The sequence below is a fragment of the Geotrypetes seraphini genome, chromosome 7 (assembly GCF_902459505.1).
Source record: "Geotrypetes seraphini chromosome 7, aGeoSer1.1, whole genome shotgun sequence".
Classification (NCBI taxonomy): Eukaryota; Metazoa; Chordata; class Amphibia; order Gymnophiona; family Dermophiidae; genus Geotrypetes; species Geotrypetes seraphini.
This window is the reverse complement of record NC_047090.1, coordinates 60,908,752-60,925,497: the sequence shown is the minus strand read 5'-3', so window position 1 is coordinate 60,925,497 and position 16,746 is coordinate 60,908,752.

The window sequence follows — 16,746 nt, the reverse complement described above, 5'->3', positions numbered from 1 at the left end:
ATGAGTAGAAACATAGAAACATAGAAATTGACGGCAGAAAAGGGCCATAGCCCATCGAGTCTGCCCATACCAATGACCCACTCCTTGATTCTTACTCTCCTAGAGATCCCACATGAATATCCCATTTTCTCTTGAAATCTAACACGCTGCTGGCCTCAATCACCCGCTGAGGCAGCTCGTTCCAATGATCTACCACCCTTTCAGTGAAGAAGTACTTCCTAGCATCACCCTGAAATTTCCCTCCCCTGATTTTCAGCGAGTGTCCTCTGGTTACCGAGGGCCCTGTAAGACTGAAGATATCATCTTTCACCTCTATACGCCCAGTAATATACTTAAAGGTCTCAATCATGTCCCCTCTCTCTCTTCGCTCCTCCAGTGAGTACATCCGCAGTTTTTTTAACCTTTCTTCATACGTGAGTTCCCTGAGCCCCAAAACCATCCTGGTAGCCATTCGCTGAACCGACTCAATTCTCAACACATCTTTTCGGTAGTGTGGTCTCCAGAATTGAACACAATACTCGAGATGAGGTCTCACCATGGATCTGTACAGTGGCATTATGACTTCAGGCTTTCTGCTGACAAAACCCCTACGAATACATCCCATCATTTGTCTTGCCTTGGATGAAGCCTTCTCTACTTGATTGGCAGCCTTCATATCGTCGCTAATGATCACTCCTAAATCACGTTCCACCGTGGTCCTGGACAAGGTTTCACCATTTAGTGTGTAAGTTCTGTGTGGATTTTTTTTGCCTAGGTGCATTACTTTACATTTTTTAGCATTGAAGCCCAGCTGCCAAGTTGATGACCACTGTTCAAGTTGTCTTAGGTCCTGCGTCATAAAGTCAGGCACACTGCTTTTGCCAACTATGTTGCATAGTTTGGCATCGTCGGCAAACAGTGATACTTTTCCTCTAAGTCCTTGGGTCAAATCTCCTATGAATAAATTGAATAGAATCGGCCCTAAGACGGAGCCCTGAGGTACTCCACTCATCACTGCTGACGTTTTGGAGGGGGTACCGTTTACCATCACCCTTTGAAGCCTACCATCTAGCCAATCCCTTACCCATGTTGTGAATGTATCCCCTAATCCCATCAATTTTAGTTTGTTCAACAGCCTGCGGTGTGGGACACTATCAAAAGCTTTGCTGAAGTCCAAATATATCACGTCAAGGGACTCACCGGCATCCAGATGACTGGTCACCCAATCAAAGAAGTCAATCAGATTAGATTGGCAGGACCTTCCCCTGGTAAATCCGTGTTGATGTGGATCGCGTAAATTTTCTTCGTCTAGAATTTTGTCAAGTTCCTGTTTGATCAGTGTTTCCATGAGTTTGCACACTATGGATGTAAGACTCACCGGTCTGTAATTTCCTGTCTCCGTTCTGCAGCCCTTTTTGTGGAGTGGAATTACGTTAGCTGTTTTCCAGTCTAGGGGTACTTTTCCCGTGTGCATGGAAAGATTGAAGAGTACGGATAGTGGTTCAGCCAAAACTTCACTCAGCTCTCTGAGTACCCTGGGGTGTAGATTGTCTGGTCCCATGGCTTTGTCTACTTTGAGTCTTGAAAGTTCGTGGTAGACATTACTAGGTGTAAACTCGTAGTCACGAAACAGGTCATTTTGGCTGTTTCTTATTTGTAGTTGCGGACCATCTCCCGGTGCTTCACAGGTGAATACTGAGCAGAAGTATTCGTTTAGCAGTTCTGCTTTGGTAGTATCAGATTCTGCGTAGTTTCCATCTGATTGCCTAAGGCGTTCTATTCCATTTTTGTTTCTCTTCCTGTCGCTAATGTACCTAAAGAAGGATTTGTCCCCTTTTTTAATGTTCCGTGCTATATCTTCCTCTGTTTGAAGTTTGGCTTCCCTGACTGCCTTTTTGACAGCCTTAGATCTGGCCAGATAGTCTTCTTTTGCCTCCCTTTTCCCAAGATGTTTGTAGGTAATAAATGTTTCTTTTTTCATTTTAATGAGGTCCGAAATTTCCTTGTTGAACCATTGTGGTTTTTTGTTTCTCCGGCGTTTGCTTACTGTTTTTACGTAGCGGCTAGATGCTTCGTTCAGGATGGATTTTAGGTTTGACCACATAGTTTCCGGATTGTCAGTTTCTGCATGGTTTTGCAGCTTTTGATGTACTGCCTCAACCCCCATCCTGGACAGATTTAGCGACCTCTCTGTCCAGTCCAGTAAGTGTTATGATATTTTTATTCTGTAATTTTTGTACTGTAAAAGCTTTTATTCATTTTTACAACGTACATCAAGTGTACAATTAATAAACACATTTATGATTTAAGACATCACTTGAATTTTAATAATATAATATAAAATGCTTAGGTTTGTTCATATGTAACAAAAAGAACCAAGTTTGTCTCATAGATGCTTCCACTGTACATAATTGTCTTTTCAATGTCCACCTGCTTTTCATGCTCTTTTTCATTGCAGATATATTGGCATCCCCCTCCTCTTCGCCGCCTTTGTCAACATCCCCCCTCCCCATTCAAAGCCCCAACCGTTGTTCCACCTGTTTTGCCCCCCTCCGACCCTCCACCAGAGATTGTGGGACCAACCCTGCAACGGCCACCACCCCTGTTGCAGCGACCACTATTGTGGCTCACGCTGCCACAAACACAGATCCTCCGCCCAGTTCTGTAACAGTGGAGGACATTTACACGGCGGTGGTTACCATCTTAGCAGGGGTGGAGCACATGAACGACTGTGCTGAGGAATCCGTTCGACACATTCGTCACGTGACAGGGGCACTGCAGGTCTTGCTAGAAGCACTTCGTGGTACCCCTCCCACCCCGTGAATGGCTCCACTGTTAACGAGGGAGCTGCACCCTCTTGTCACCACTCCTCCCTCCCCTTCTTCCCCCCCTGCCTCACTCCCTCCCCCTCCTGCCCTTAGCCCTCCCAGAAAAAATACAAAAAAAGTAAAAAAACAACTCCCTCCCCTTCTTCCCCCCTGCCTCACTCCCTCCCCCTCCTGCCCTTAGCCCTCCCAGAAAAAATACAAAAAAAGTAAAAAAACAACTCCCTCCCCTTCTTCCCCCCTGCCTCACTCCCTCCCCCTCCTGCCCTTAGCCCTCCCAGAAAAAATACAAAAAAAGTAAAAAAACAACTCCCTCCCCTTCTTCCCCCCCCTGCCTCACTTCCTCCCCCTCCTGCCCTTAGCCCTCCCAGAAAAAATACAAAAAAAGTAAAAAAACAACTCCCTCCCCTTCTTCCCCCCCTGCCTCACTCCCTCCCCCTCCTGCCCTTAGCCCTCCCAGAAAAAATACAAAAAAAGTAAAAAAAACAACTCCCTCCCCTTCTTCCCCCCCTTTTCATCCACCCCCCTCCACACTCCCACCCCTTCACATCCATTCACACCATACCCACCCCACTCCACCTACAGTCTCCAGCATCATGACTCGCCTGCCTCCTACCGTCTCGTGGGATCTTCAGTCCTCCTGTGAGTGGCTCTCCCTCCCTCCCTCCCTCTCTCCCTCACCCTCCCTCTCTCTCTCTCTCTCTCTCTCCCACTCTCTCTCTCTCTCTCCCTCCCTCCCTCTCTCTCTCTCCCTTACCACAGTGTTTTCTTTGCCCTCCAGCCTCCTGTGTCGCAGCAGCGGTGACTTCAACTTCACAATTCATGTCTCCAGCATCATGACTCGCCTGCCTCCTACCGTCTCGTGGGATCTTCAGTCCTCCTGTGAGTGGCTCTCTCTCCCTCCCTCCCTCTCTCCCTCACCCTCCCTCTCTCTCTCCCACTCTCTCTCTCTCTCTCCCTCCCTCCCTCTCTCTCCCTTACCACAGTGTTTTCTTTGCCCTCCAGCCTCCTGTGTCGCAGCAGCGGTGACTACAACTTCACAATTCATGTCTCCAGCATCATGACTCGCCTGCCTCCTACCGTCTCATGGGATCTTCAGTCCTCCTGTGAGTGGCTCTCTCTCCCTCCCTCCCTCTCTCCCTCCCTCACCCTCCCTCTCTCTCTCTCTCTCTCTCTCTCCCACTCTCTCTCTCTCTCTCTCCCTCCCTCCCTCTCTCTCTCTCCCTTACCACAGTGTTTTCTTTGCCCTCCAGCCTCCTGTGTCGCAGCAGCGGTGACTACAACTTCACAATTCATGTCTCCAGCATCATGACTCGCCTGCCTCCTACCGTCTCATGGGATCTTCAGTCCTCCTGTGAGTGGCTCTCTCTCCCTCCCTCCCTCTCTCCCTCCCTCACCCTCCCTCTCTCTCTCTCCCACTCTCTCTCTCTCTCTCCCTCCCTCCCTCTCTCTCTCTCCCTTACCACAGTGTTTTCTTTGCCCTCCAGCCTCCTGTGTCGCAGCAGCGGTGACTACAACTTCACAATTCATGTGTCCAGCATGAGGACTCGCCTGCATCCCACCGTCTCAGCTCCCACATCTGGACTTGGCTTGCCAGCTCTCCTTCGATGATCAGAAAAATGTGACATCATATCTATGATACTTTTAAAAATACATTTTAATATACAACTTATTGAAAATAAATGACAACTGCGTACTGGATAAATGCAAAACCTTATCAAACATAAGTGTTAATTTACATGGCTGTGTCAACTAGGTAGAATTTGTAATGCTACAAGATTGACAGCTTATCTTGTTTAGAGATGTTCTTAATAGAGTATAACACTTATCATTCTTAATCCTTTAAGTATAAATTAGATGAAATGCATAGAGGTGATATGTTAACATCTTTCCTTTCGTGCACACAAAATGTGATAGATGTATAAGGTGTACACCTGACATAATTTTAGTCACCCATCTCCCTGTATGCCTCTTGTAAGGAGATGCACATTTAGTTTGCTTTAAATCCTGAACTACTTACCATCAATAAAACAGGGGCACTGGTCTCCTGACGTAATAGCATGTATTTAATACGTACTTCCTGAGTGCAGTGTCAAAGCACTAGCATTGAACAGGTGCGCCAGTTTGCCCCAGACCCAATCGATTTCACCTATATTTCTAACTTTCCTCTTGATGGGGAATAGCAGTTTAGCATTGAGCGACATGTACTCAGTTAATCAGAGTACTTCACGCTTGGACAATTTGTGTTTCTGCACACAAAATCCATAATAGGAAGTCATCTTCTCTGTGTATCTATGACATTTTTGCAAAGTACTCAGTTAATCTAAGTACTTCCTGAGTGCAGTGTCAAAACACTAGCATTGAACAGGTGCGCCAGTTTGGCCCAGGCCCAGTCCATTTCACCTATATTTCTAACTTTCCTCTTGATGGGGAATAGCAGTTTAGCATTGAGCGACATGTACTCAGTTAATCAGAGTACTTCACGCTTGGAGAACTTGTGTTTTGGCACACAAAATCCATAATAGGAAGCCATCTTCTCTGTGAATCTATGACATTTTTGCAAAGTACTCAGTTAATCTAAGTACCTCACCACTATTGTGGCTCACACTGCACACAGACACACACACACTGACTGAATGAGAGCCAAAGAGTCAGTTTTCTCCACACTATGTCCATTTTTCAAATGTTCCTGTGCTTGATGGGGGAACAATACTTTAGCATTGCACAAAACATACTCTATATGGACTAAATTTATGTATGTATCTCTATATATGATCTTTTAAAGTTCATAGCCTTTTACATCCTCCAGTTCAAACACTGAATCTCAAGCATACAGAATACCGTATTTTCACATAGATAACGCGCACCCGTGTAAAACGCGCACACGGGTATAGCGCGCGAAAAACACAACTTCATGTACAGAAACTTTTATATACCGCGCACACACGTATACCGCGCATGCCGCCCCGACTCCCCCATCGCCGCCCGACTCTCCTTTCGCCCGCCCCGACTCTCCTCTGGCCACCCCGACTCTCCTTTCGCCCGCCCCGACTCTCCTCTGGCCACCCCGACTCTCCTTTTGCCCGCCCCGACTCTCCTCTGGCCACCCCGACTCTCCTTTCGCCCGCCCCGAATCTCCTCTGGTCCCGCCTGCTCGTTTCCAGCCCTGCCCCGAGTCTCCTCTGGTCCCGACTGCTCGTTTCCAGCCCTGCCCCGAGTCTCCTCTGGTCCCACTTGCTCGTTTCCAGCCCTGCCCCGAGTCTCCTCTGGTCCCGACTGCTCGTTTCCAGCCCTGCTCCGAGTCTCCTCTGGTCCCGCCTGCTCGTTTCCAGCCCTGCTCCGAGTCTCCTCTGGTCCCGCCTGCTTGTTTCCAGCCCTGCCCCGAGTCTCCTCTGGTCCCACTTGCTCATTTCCAGCCCTGCCCCGAGTCTCCTCTGGTCCCGCCTGCTTGTTTCCAGCCCTGCCCCGAGTCTCCTCTGGTCCCGACTGCTCGTTTCCAGCCCTGCCCCGAGTCTCCTCTGGTCCCGCCTGCTTGTTTCCAGCCCTGCCCCGAGTCTCCTCTGGTCCCGACTGCTCGTTTCCAGCCCTGCTCTGAGTCTCCTCTGGTCCCGCCTGCTTGTTTCCAGCCCTGCCCCGAGTCTCCTCTGGTCTCGCCTGCTCGTTTCGCCGCCCTGTCCTGCTTGCCGCTCTGTAAGCATGCGCAGACCATCTACAGACAAAGAAGATGGTCTGAGCATGCTTGCTGCTCAGTTTTCTGCGCCGGGTTGTCTGGGCGCGCTTTTGATCTGTCACCAAGGCGGGCCTTTGTCACGGTGTGCTTTTGACTATGTGGCTTTGTCTCCCCTCTATCTGGCTTTGTAATTTGCCCAGTAAATACCATTTTGCCTTTACAACAGCATCTCAGCCTTTGGGTAAGCCTATAAAAGATTAATGCTTCATGTAGAGCCCACATTTCAGTAATTTGATCTCTTCAGATTGGTATTCTGCATTTATCTACCCGGTAGTAGAGTTTATCAATTAAATTTAAATTTACCGCCATAATGGAAGGAATGAGACGAAAGTCATATACAGCGGACTTTAAGCTTAAAGTCGTTGCGAAAGCTGAGGAAATAGGCAACCGGGCCGCAGCGAGAGAGTTCAATGTTGGAGAAACATCGGTGCGTGAATGGAGAAAAGATAAGAAGGAACTGGAGAAATGCAATCCGCGAAAACGGGCACGTCGTGGGGCCAAACCAAAATGGCCTCAGCTGGAGAATGACTTGAAGCAGTGGATTCTGGAGAGAAGGGAGCAAAATGAATCAGTCTCTACTGTTGCGATTCAGATGAAGGCAAAACTACTTGCCAATGGAAGAGGAATACCCGACTTCAAAGCTGGCTTCACATGGATCTCAAAATTTATGAAAAGGAACGGACTATCAGTTAGAATGAGAACAACTGTTGGCCAGCGACTTCCGGATGACTGGCAGCAAAAATTGATTGATTTCCGTGACTTTGTTGCCAAAGAAATATCTGAACTTGGCATCACTGCAAAGGACGTCATCAACATGGATGAAATTCCAATGGCATTCGACATTCCACCGACAAGAACCGTAGCCCCCACAGGTACTAAATCTGTTGCCATCACCACAACTGGGCATGAAAGAACGTGTTTTACAGTAGTTCTTGGTTGCTCAGCTAGCGGGGTTAAGTTAAAGCCCATGCTCATTTTCAAAAGGGTCACTATGCCCCGTGAAAAGCTGCCCACCAGTGTGGTTGTGCACTGCAACAAGAAGGGATGGATGGACTGCGACGTAATGAGATTGTGGATAGATAAATGCTTTAGGGCAAGACAGGGTGGATTCTTTGCAAAAAAATCCTTGTTAATTTTTGATGCCATGGCTGCCCACAAAGAAAAAATGTTCAGGCCTACATTAATTCTACTCGTGCCCACATCGCTGTGATACCTGGAGGCCTGACATGTAAGCTGCAGCCACTTGACATCGCAGTGAATCATCCATTCAAGACTTTTGTTAGAAAGGAGTGGGAGCAGTGGATGCAGAGCGGCACGCATGAGTACACACCCGCGGGGCGGCTGAAGCGGGCAACTTTCACAGAAGTCTGCAAGTGGGTGGCTTCAGCATGGGACAAAATAACCCCAAATACTATTGTAAACGGATTTAAAAAAGCGGGCATTGTTTATAAAACCAATGACACTACGGTTACTACCAGTGCAGCAGAAGGAGGCAACAACACGGATATCAGTGATGATGACGACGACGATGACGATATCACTTCAGAAATAAACGAGGATCGTCTGCAGGCTGTGCTCACTTTATTTAATGATGATGATGATGACAATTCAGATTTTGATGGATTCAAGGATTCAGATGACTGTGATGATGACTGAATAAACCTGTAAACTTTGTTTATTTACTGTACAACTTTACCTTAACTACGGTAACTGTATTTAGATTATTTTGTCCTCGATACTTCATTTGATCTACCGGTTAATGTTATAGTTTATAAGAATGAACATGTGATTTCTGTTCTTGTTGCTGAATTCATACTCACTAACTCTAGATTAAAAGTTATAAGGTTGTTTATAAGAATGAACAGTTTTTTTCTTTTCACGTGTTTGGTCGGGTTGGGCCCATGTGCCTCAGGCCGCGCCCCCAGGTGGGACCTAAGGCTCCAGGGCCTATTCTGATTGGCCCACGCGCCTTAGGCCCCACCAGTAGGCGGAGCTTTAGGACGGATGGGCCAATCCGGCCTCATTCCTTCGTTGGCTGCCTGCCGGACAGGCGGGTTTGGCTCCCGTCTGTCCGGCCAACTACCAAAGGTACGGGGAAGGGGGGTGGGGGGTCGTGGGGGTCGGCCAGGGGGGGCGCGGGTCGGCTGGGGGGGCGGTCGGAGGGTCTTGGGGGGGGCGGTCGTTGGGGGGAGGGGTGTTTGCGTCGAGGGCAGGAGGGCCTGGGATCTCTCCTGCCCGTAATGTAGTGCGGGGTGGGGTTAGGGGGTCGCCGTGGCCAGGAGGGTTTGGGCTCCCTTCTGGCCCGATATTGTCGGGAAGTCGGCGGTGGGGGGGGATGTATCGGACGTCGGGGAGTCGGCCGGGCAAGAGGGCTTGGGCTCCCTCTTGCTCCGATCGTGGATGCGGGTGCGGGTGGGAGCGCGTGCGAGCGGTCGTTCGGGGTGGGGGTGCGAGCGGTCCTGCTGGGGGGGTGAATCGGGCGTCGGGCGGGGTGGGAACTATGTTTAAAAACTTTTGTATACCGCGCTCACGCATATAACGCGCGAGGGGTATGCGCGGTAGGTAAAAACGCGTATAACGCGCGCGTTATATGCGTGAAAATACGGTACTTCTCTTTCTGTGAATTTATGCTTTCGCCCTCATCATCATCCTATTTTTAGACCAATTTCAAAATCTTTTCAATTTCAAAATTCTTATAATGATCTTTATCATTCAATGTTATTATTTACTGTTCACATCATGTTTACTTGTGTTCAATAATACTTACTTTGCATTTAACTTTGCCCTGGGAGATCTATGTTATCCATTCTATATGTTCACTGTATTATGCTTTCTTCAATAATATAGTTACTCAGAAATAAAAACATTATAACACAACTATTGATTCCAGAATTTATTTTACACTCACAAACTCCAATGACATTATGAACTTATAATGACTAACGTTGTCATTTAACAAATTGTTTATTATTGTCTTTTAACATATTAAAACACTTCATAAAATCAATAACTAGAAAGCTAGAAAGCTGCAAACAAATTGTGGACAGTTTTGTTTGGGTTTTATTCGGTGGGGGTGGGGGCAGTGAAGCTTGTCTTTAATCTTTGAAATCTGTTGGGCCTGAAGACAACTCAGCGTGAAGACGACAGAGCATGAAGACACTTGTAAGTTTGAACATGAATAACGATTTAAACAAACAAAGAAAATGACATAATGATCGTCATAAACACTTAAAACATATATTGTGTCATGTAAAGATTATTAAGCTAATTCAGCTTTACAAAATTTTAACAATTCATACAACAAACATATCATGCAAGACAAACAGAAATAATGAAACTTAGCATTTGACAGATGGATCAGATGAATAGACACTGCAGGCATCAGACTATGGGCATTTCATTATGACCCCAATGCAAACACCCACTATGCCCATTTACCTTCCACTATTACAGGTATCACAGTCCACAATTAATGTGTCTGGTAACGGGACAAAAACACCTGGGTCAAAAACTTAGAACTATCCCAAAATCTGCAGCCTGGAACTGGGTAACCTGGCCACCCTGTTACTTTGATTTATTAAACTATTTTTTCCAATATGAGAATGACACAGGGACACAGGAACTAAATTCACCATCCTGTCCCTATGAGTTATGTAGCTGTCCTTGTCCCTCTCCCATTCCTATCATCTCTGCTTTAACAGTGTCAGGTCAAGACCACACCAAGACAAAGGCCGCGCGCAGACAACTGAGCGCAGGGCAGAGGCATGTGCCTAACAAAATTAATAATGCATTTTTAAGGTCTCCAAAATAATGAGGGAAGTTGCCTTGCCTCGCGCTGAGTTGCTTGCGCTCAGTTGTCTTGCGCTCAGTTGTTTTGAGCTCAGTTGTTTTGAGCTCAGTTGCTCGCGCTCAGTTGTCTTGCGCTGAGTTGCTTGCGCTCAGTTGTCTTGCGCTCAGTTGTATTGCGCTCCGTTGCTCGCGCTCAGTTGTCTTGCGCTCAGTTGTTTTGAGCTCAGTTGTCTTGCGCTCCGTTGCTCGCGCTCAGTTGTCTTGCGCTCAGTTGTTTTGAGCTCAGTTGTCTTGCGCTCCGTTGCTCGCGCTCAGTTGTCTTGCGCTCAGTTGTCTTGCGCTCAGTTGTCTTGCGCTCAGTTGTCTCGCTAGTGCACATTTGTGAAAATAATTTGCGCTCAATTGTCTTGCGCTCAATTGTCTTGCGCTCATTTGTCTTCACGCTCAGTTGTCTTGCGCTCAGTTGTCTCACGCTCGGTTGTCTGCGCGATTTTGTCCGCGCGCGATTGTCTTGCGCGAAATTGTCTTGCGCGCAATTGTCTATGAACCAAACAAGCAGGCAAAAGAAAATACAATGAAAGGCTATAACATAATCTGCATACTTTCCTTTAAACAAACACCGTTAACCCAAAGCAATTTTCTTTAAGAACATAAGAACATAAGAAATGCCTTCACCGAATCAGACTCTTGGTCCATCCAGTCCGGTGACCCACACACGCGGAGACCCAACTAGGTGCTTCCTAATGAAGACCCAGGTGTTCCTAAAAATGATCTTAGCTGCTCCGGCTGAAAAAAAAACATATTTAACTTGAGCATATTTAACTATACATCTACAAGGGTATGCTAACAAAAAACACCCCCCCAGAGCCCTGGTCTCCTGTCTCATAGACAAAAAAAGCTTCCTTTTCTCTTGAGTAACCTTAGTTACCATATTTTCTCGCATATAACGCGCGCGTTATACGTGGTTATTACAAACCGCGCATACCCTTGCGCGTTATACGCGTGTGCGCGTTGTACAAAAATTGTTTTACATAGTTTCCCCCCCCCCCCCCCGACGCCTGATTCATCTCCCGGAAGGAGCGCTCGCACTCCCACCCCGAAGGACCGCTCGCACCCCCACCCGAAGGACCGCTCGCACCCCCACAGCCTCCCCCCCTCCCCCATGGAGAAGCTGTCTACCTTGTTTCCGGATGCCAGCCCAGCTGCTTCCTCTGCCGGTGGTCCTGCCCCTTCTCAGAGCCCTGTGCTGCGCTGCTTCCTCTTCAGGCGGTCCCGCCCTTTCTCTGATGTCAGAGAAAGGGTGGGACCGCCGGAAGAAAAAGCAGCGCAGCAGGGCTCAGAGAAGGGGCGGGACCGCCGGCAGAGAAAACAGCTGGGCTTGCTGGCATCCGGAAACAAGGTAGATAGCTTCTCCATGGGGGAGGGGGGTGAGGCTGTGGGGGTGCGAGCGGTTCTTCGGGTGGGGGTGCGAGCGGTCCTTCGGGGTGGGAGTGCGAGCGCTCATTCGGGGTGGGGGTGCGAGCGGTCCTTCAGGGTGGGGGTGCGTGTGAGCGGTCCTTCGGGGTGGGGGTGCGAGCGGTCCTGCGGGCGGGTAAATCGGACGTCGGGGGGGGGCATCAGGCTTTCAGGGTAGGGACAGGACTTCAAGGAGGAAAGGAGAGTCGGGGCGGGCGAAAACAGAGTCGGGGTCTCCAGAGGAGAGTCGGGAAGGGCGAAAGGAGAGTCGGGTAGCATGCGCGGTATACGGGTGTGCGCGGTATATAAAAATTTATGTACATAAATATGTGTTTTTTGCGCGCTATACCCGTGTGCGCGTTTTACACGGGTGCGCGTTATCTATGTGAAAATACGATACATTTTGGTAAACCCATATTTTTTTCCCATAAAACAATTCTTTTAACAAACGAAAGTATAATTTTATAAAGGAATCCAAATCCTATTGGAAAACAAAGGAGACCAAAAATGTCACTCTTACTGAGGAGTCCGAAATAGACTCCTCCAAAATTATTGATATATTGTTTATATCCAATTGCGGAGTTTGAATTTTTTTTCAACCGCTGTAATCTGGTTTTTAGTGGAAGGTGGTAAATAGTAAATTTTGTTCAAAGGGGGAATAAGTTCTGAAGAATACTTTAACACTTCCACTAAGTATTTCTTAAACATTTCGTAAGCAGATATTCCAGGTACTTTAGGGAAATTCAAAATCCGAAGATTAAGTCTACGATTGAAATTTTCAATATTTTCAATTTTTCGATGAAACATTGTGGATTCCTTAATCGCTGCTGCTCTATAATCCTGAAGTGATTTGATTTCTGAATGCATTTCTTTTATAGTATTTTTTACCTCAATATTCGAATGGTCCAAGGCTTTGGAAATATCGTCAATCTTGTTAGCCAAAGATTTACCTCCTCTTATTATTGAATATGACTTTCTTTCCTCCTTTTCATTTATTTTTTTGCTGTATTTCTTTAGCAAGAATGTATATCTTCTTGTAAAATTTGCAAATTTATAAATAAATAAAAAAAATAAAAAAAATCTTTGAACTGAAAAAAAAATTAGGTGCCCCCCCCAAAAAAAAGAATGCTATGACGGGCATAATAAAAAAAGCCTAAGTCCCCTCTTGGTTTAAGGCCCTAAATGCTGAAAGTAGCAGCAGAGAACATGTCCTTTCTCAAAAAAAACGTCGAAAATGAGGGGTTTTTTTTGAGAATGGCCTACCTCTACGTTAGAAACATAGAAACATAGAAGATGATGGCAGAAAAGGGCTACAGCCCATCAAGTCTGCCCACTGCTTACCCACCCCCTGTCTATGCCCTAATGACCCAATTTCCTTATCTTTGACCCTCGTAGGGATCCCACATGGGTATCCCATTTATTCTTAAAGTCTGGCATGCTGTCTGCCTCGATCACCTGCACTGGAAGCTTGTTCCAATGATCAACCACTCTCTCTGTGAAGAAATACTTTCTGGTGTCGCCATGAAATTTTCCGCCCCTGAGTTTGAGCGGGTACCCTCTTGTGGCCGAGAGTCCCTTGAGAAAGAAAATATCATCTTCCACTTCGACACGTCCCGTGAGGTACTTAAATGTTTCGATCATGTCTCCCCTCTCCCTACGTTCCTCGAGAGTGTAGAGCTGCAATTTGTTCAGTCTCTCTTCGTACGAGAGACCCTTGAGCCCCGAGATCATCCTGGTGGCCGTCCGCTGAACCGATTCAATTCTGCGCACATCTTTACTGTAATGTGGCCTCCAGAATTGCACACAGTACTCCAGATGAGGTCTCACCATGGCCCTGTACAACGGCATTATGACTTCAGGCTTTCGGTTGACGAAACTTCTATTGATACAACCCAATATCTGCCTTGCCTTAGATGAAGCCTTCTCCACTTGATTGGCAGTTTTCATGTCTGCACTGATGATTACTCCTAAATCTCGTTCTGCTGAAGTCCTAGTTAAAGTTTCTCCGTTCAAGAAGTATGTCCTGCATGGATTTCTGCTTCCGAGGTGCATGACCTTGCATTTCTTAGCATTGAAGCCTAGCTGCCAGGTTGAGGACCAACTTTCCAATGTAAGCAGGTCCTATGCCATATAATTCTGTAAACTGCATTCACTTACTATATTACATAGTTTGGCGTCATCGGTGAATAGTGTTATTTTACCTTGAAGCCCTTGAGTCAGATCCCCTATGAATATGTTGAAAAGGAGTGGACCCAGGACCAAGCCCTGCGGCACTCCACTGGTCACCTCCGATGTTTTAGAGAGGGTACCATTAACCACCACCCTTTGAAGTCTGCCACTCAGCCAATCATTGACCAATGCAGTTAGTGTCTCTCCTAACCCCATCGATTCCATCTTGCTTAGCAGCCTGCGGTGTGGGACACTGTCAAAAGCTTTACTGAAGTCCAGGTACACGACGTCCAAAGACTCTCCCAAGTCCAACTTTCTTGTTACCCAGTCAAAGAAGCTGATGAGATTGGATTGGCAGGACCTACCCTTGGTGAATCCATGCTGATTGGGATCCCGAAGATTCCCTTAATCGCCCAGACCACCACTACATCAAACCTTAGAACACATTATCAATCAAAAAGTTGCCCAAGTCCCAAACGCCCAAAACAAGACCTTTTAGGCGAAGGAGGGACCAGTCCTTTGCCTAAAAGCTGGATTCTGTAACCGGCATCTGTCAAAAACAACACTGGTTACAGAATTCCCCCCCCCCGCAACAATTGTGGCAGGAGATCTCTCCTACCATGATTGCCATTGTCACTGTGATCCCTCCCCCCCCCGAACTGCCACGAACCGTGGCAGGAGAGATGCCCAATCTCTCCTGCCGGCTCCCCTACCCTCCTGACAATACCAAGTCCTCCTGCCAAAGTGTGAGCCCCCGAACCCCCCTTGAATCCCTCAAATACTGACAGGAGGGAGCCCAACTCCTCCTGCCGGAAGGCGACCCCCTCCTCAAATATGTGCTGGAGGGATCCCAGGCCCAGGTGCCTAAGGCCCCGCCCATACGAGGGGCCTGAGGCAACTGGGACAATTCCGGTTGGCCCAGGCACCCAAGGCCTCTCCTAAGGGCGGGGCCTTAGGCACCTGGCCCAATTAGGCCCTAGGCCCGCCATTCAGAGGATAGCGGGCCTGCCTGTCCGTCCAGCCTACTTAACATAAGTTGAGTTGGGGTGTAGGGGGGTTAGGAAGGGCCGTTCAGGGGTTTGGGGGCCTATCGGGGTTTCAGGGGGGGGTCGATTGTGGGGGTTGAGGGGGGTGCGCCATGGGCAGGAGGGCTTGGGATTCCTCCTGCCTGTATCTGAGGTAGGTGGGGGGTTGCCTTCCGGCAGGAGAGGTTGGATTCCCTCCTGCCAGTATTGTCGGGTGGGGGGATCGCAGGGGAGGTTGCACCTCGGCAGGAGGTTTTGGGTTCACTCCTGCCAGTATTGTTGGGTGTTGGGTCGTGGGGGTTGCGCCTCAGCAGTAGGGCTTGGACTCCCTCTTGCCTGTACTGTCAGGTGGGGGGATTGCAGGGGGTGCATCTCGGCAGAAGGGCTTGGCTCCCTCCTGCTGGTATTGTTGGGAGGGGGGTCGCGGGGGCATATCTCCTGCTGCGATCATTGCAGTGGGGGGTGGGCAGGTTGCTGGGGCTGCTGAGCTGATCGCAGCAGCCGCGATCAGCTCAGCGATCCCTATTCTGAACTTATACCTGTTATGACTTGGTCTAAGTCAAAACGTTTAAGTTCCGACTCGGCAGCCTGTTAAAGTTTTTGATTATACTTGCTGTATGACTAAATCTAGGTCAGCCCACCTCCCGCCCTTTCCCTTCCTCTAAAAATGCCTCTTTTCACTCTAGGCGTTTAGAGGCAGGGTAAAGGCCTAAGCTGGTTTTAGATACATCTAAAACCAGCTTTGATTATCGGTACTTGGATGATCTGTCATTTTGATTGTCTAAGTACCGATTTAGGCCACTTTTTGTACTTTAAAAAAATTATTATGAGCCCCTAAGTGTCTATTCTGCGACAGCAATTATGTGCAAAATTGCTATTGTTGAATAGGGTGTAAGTCGGTACACACGCACCTAACCTAGACACAAGCGCTTATGTCATGTCAAAGGCTGGCATAAATGCTGGCACTTACAGTAAAGTTGGCAGTTGTGCACTTAAGTGATAGTATTCTGCAATTTACGCAATCAAGTGCAAGAGGTGCCCCTAACCCATCCATGGACATGTCCCCGTTGTAGTTGCATGCTGTAGCATTTAAGCACAGTCTAGTCGATATTTCAAATGATTTAACTGGCCAGAATCAGCTGCTGATTAGTTAAATTACTTGTTTGGGGCTATCTGCTAATTTTCTGCAACACTTAACCAATTATCACCAATGGAAACTAGCGGTTAGCTCCTAAATGAAAACTGGTTAGGAAGGGGGGGGGGGTAGGGAGAGCCTTTTGGGCGTGAAGTCAGTACTTGGCTGGTTAAGTGTCAGTATTGAACATTTAACAGGTCAGGGTAACTGAATAAATAGGGTCACATAAAACACAGACCTATCTTTATGTGGCAACCCCTGGCTGGTTAATTTCTGAATATCAGCTTATGTGGTAAAGGCACCGTATAAACTGGATATTTGATGTTGAAGCCCAGACATTGCCCAGCACTGAATATTGTGACCAGCCAGGTATCCTCCCTGCCCCGGTCCCAGATAGGGAAAAAGAAAATGGAGCAGAAAAGAAAACCCGGAAAGGAATTGGGAAGGGTCAGATTGTTTCAGAGCTAAATAATGACATTGACCACCGGGGGAGCCCAAGAGGCCCTTGGAATACTGCCAGGGCTGACACTGCAGGGCGTCGCCCTAAAGTATTTAAACCTGGCCCAGAGAACAGGCAAGGAAGCAAGCTAGGGAGGAGGTTTAATCCTTTTCTCCCTAGGGAGTCCTCTCAGCCAAGCA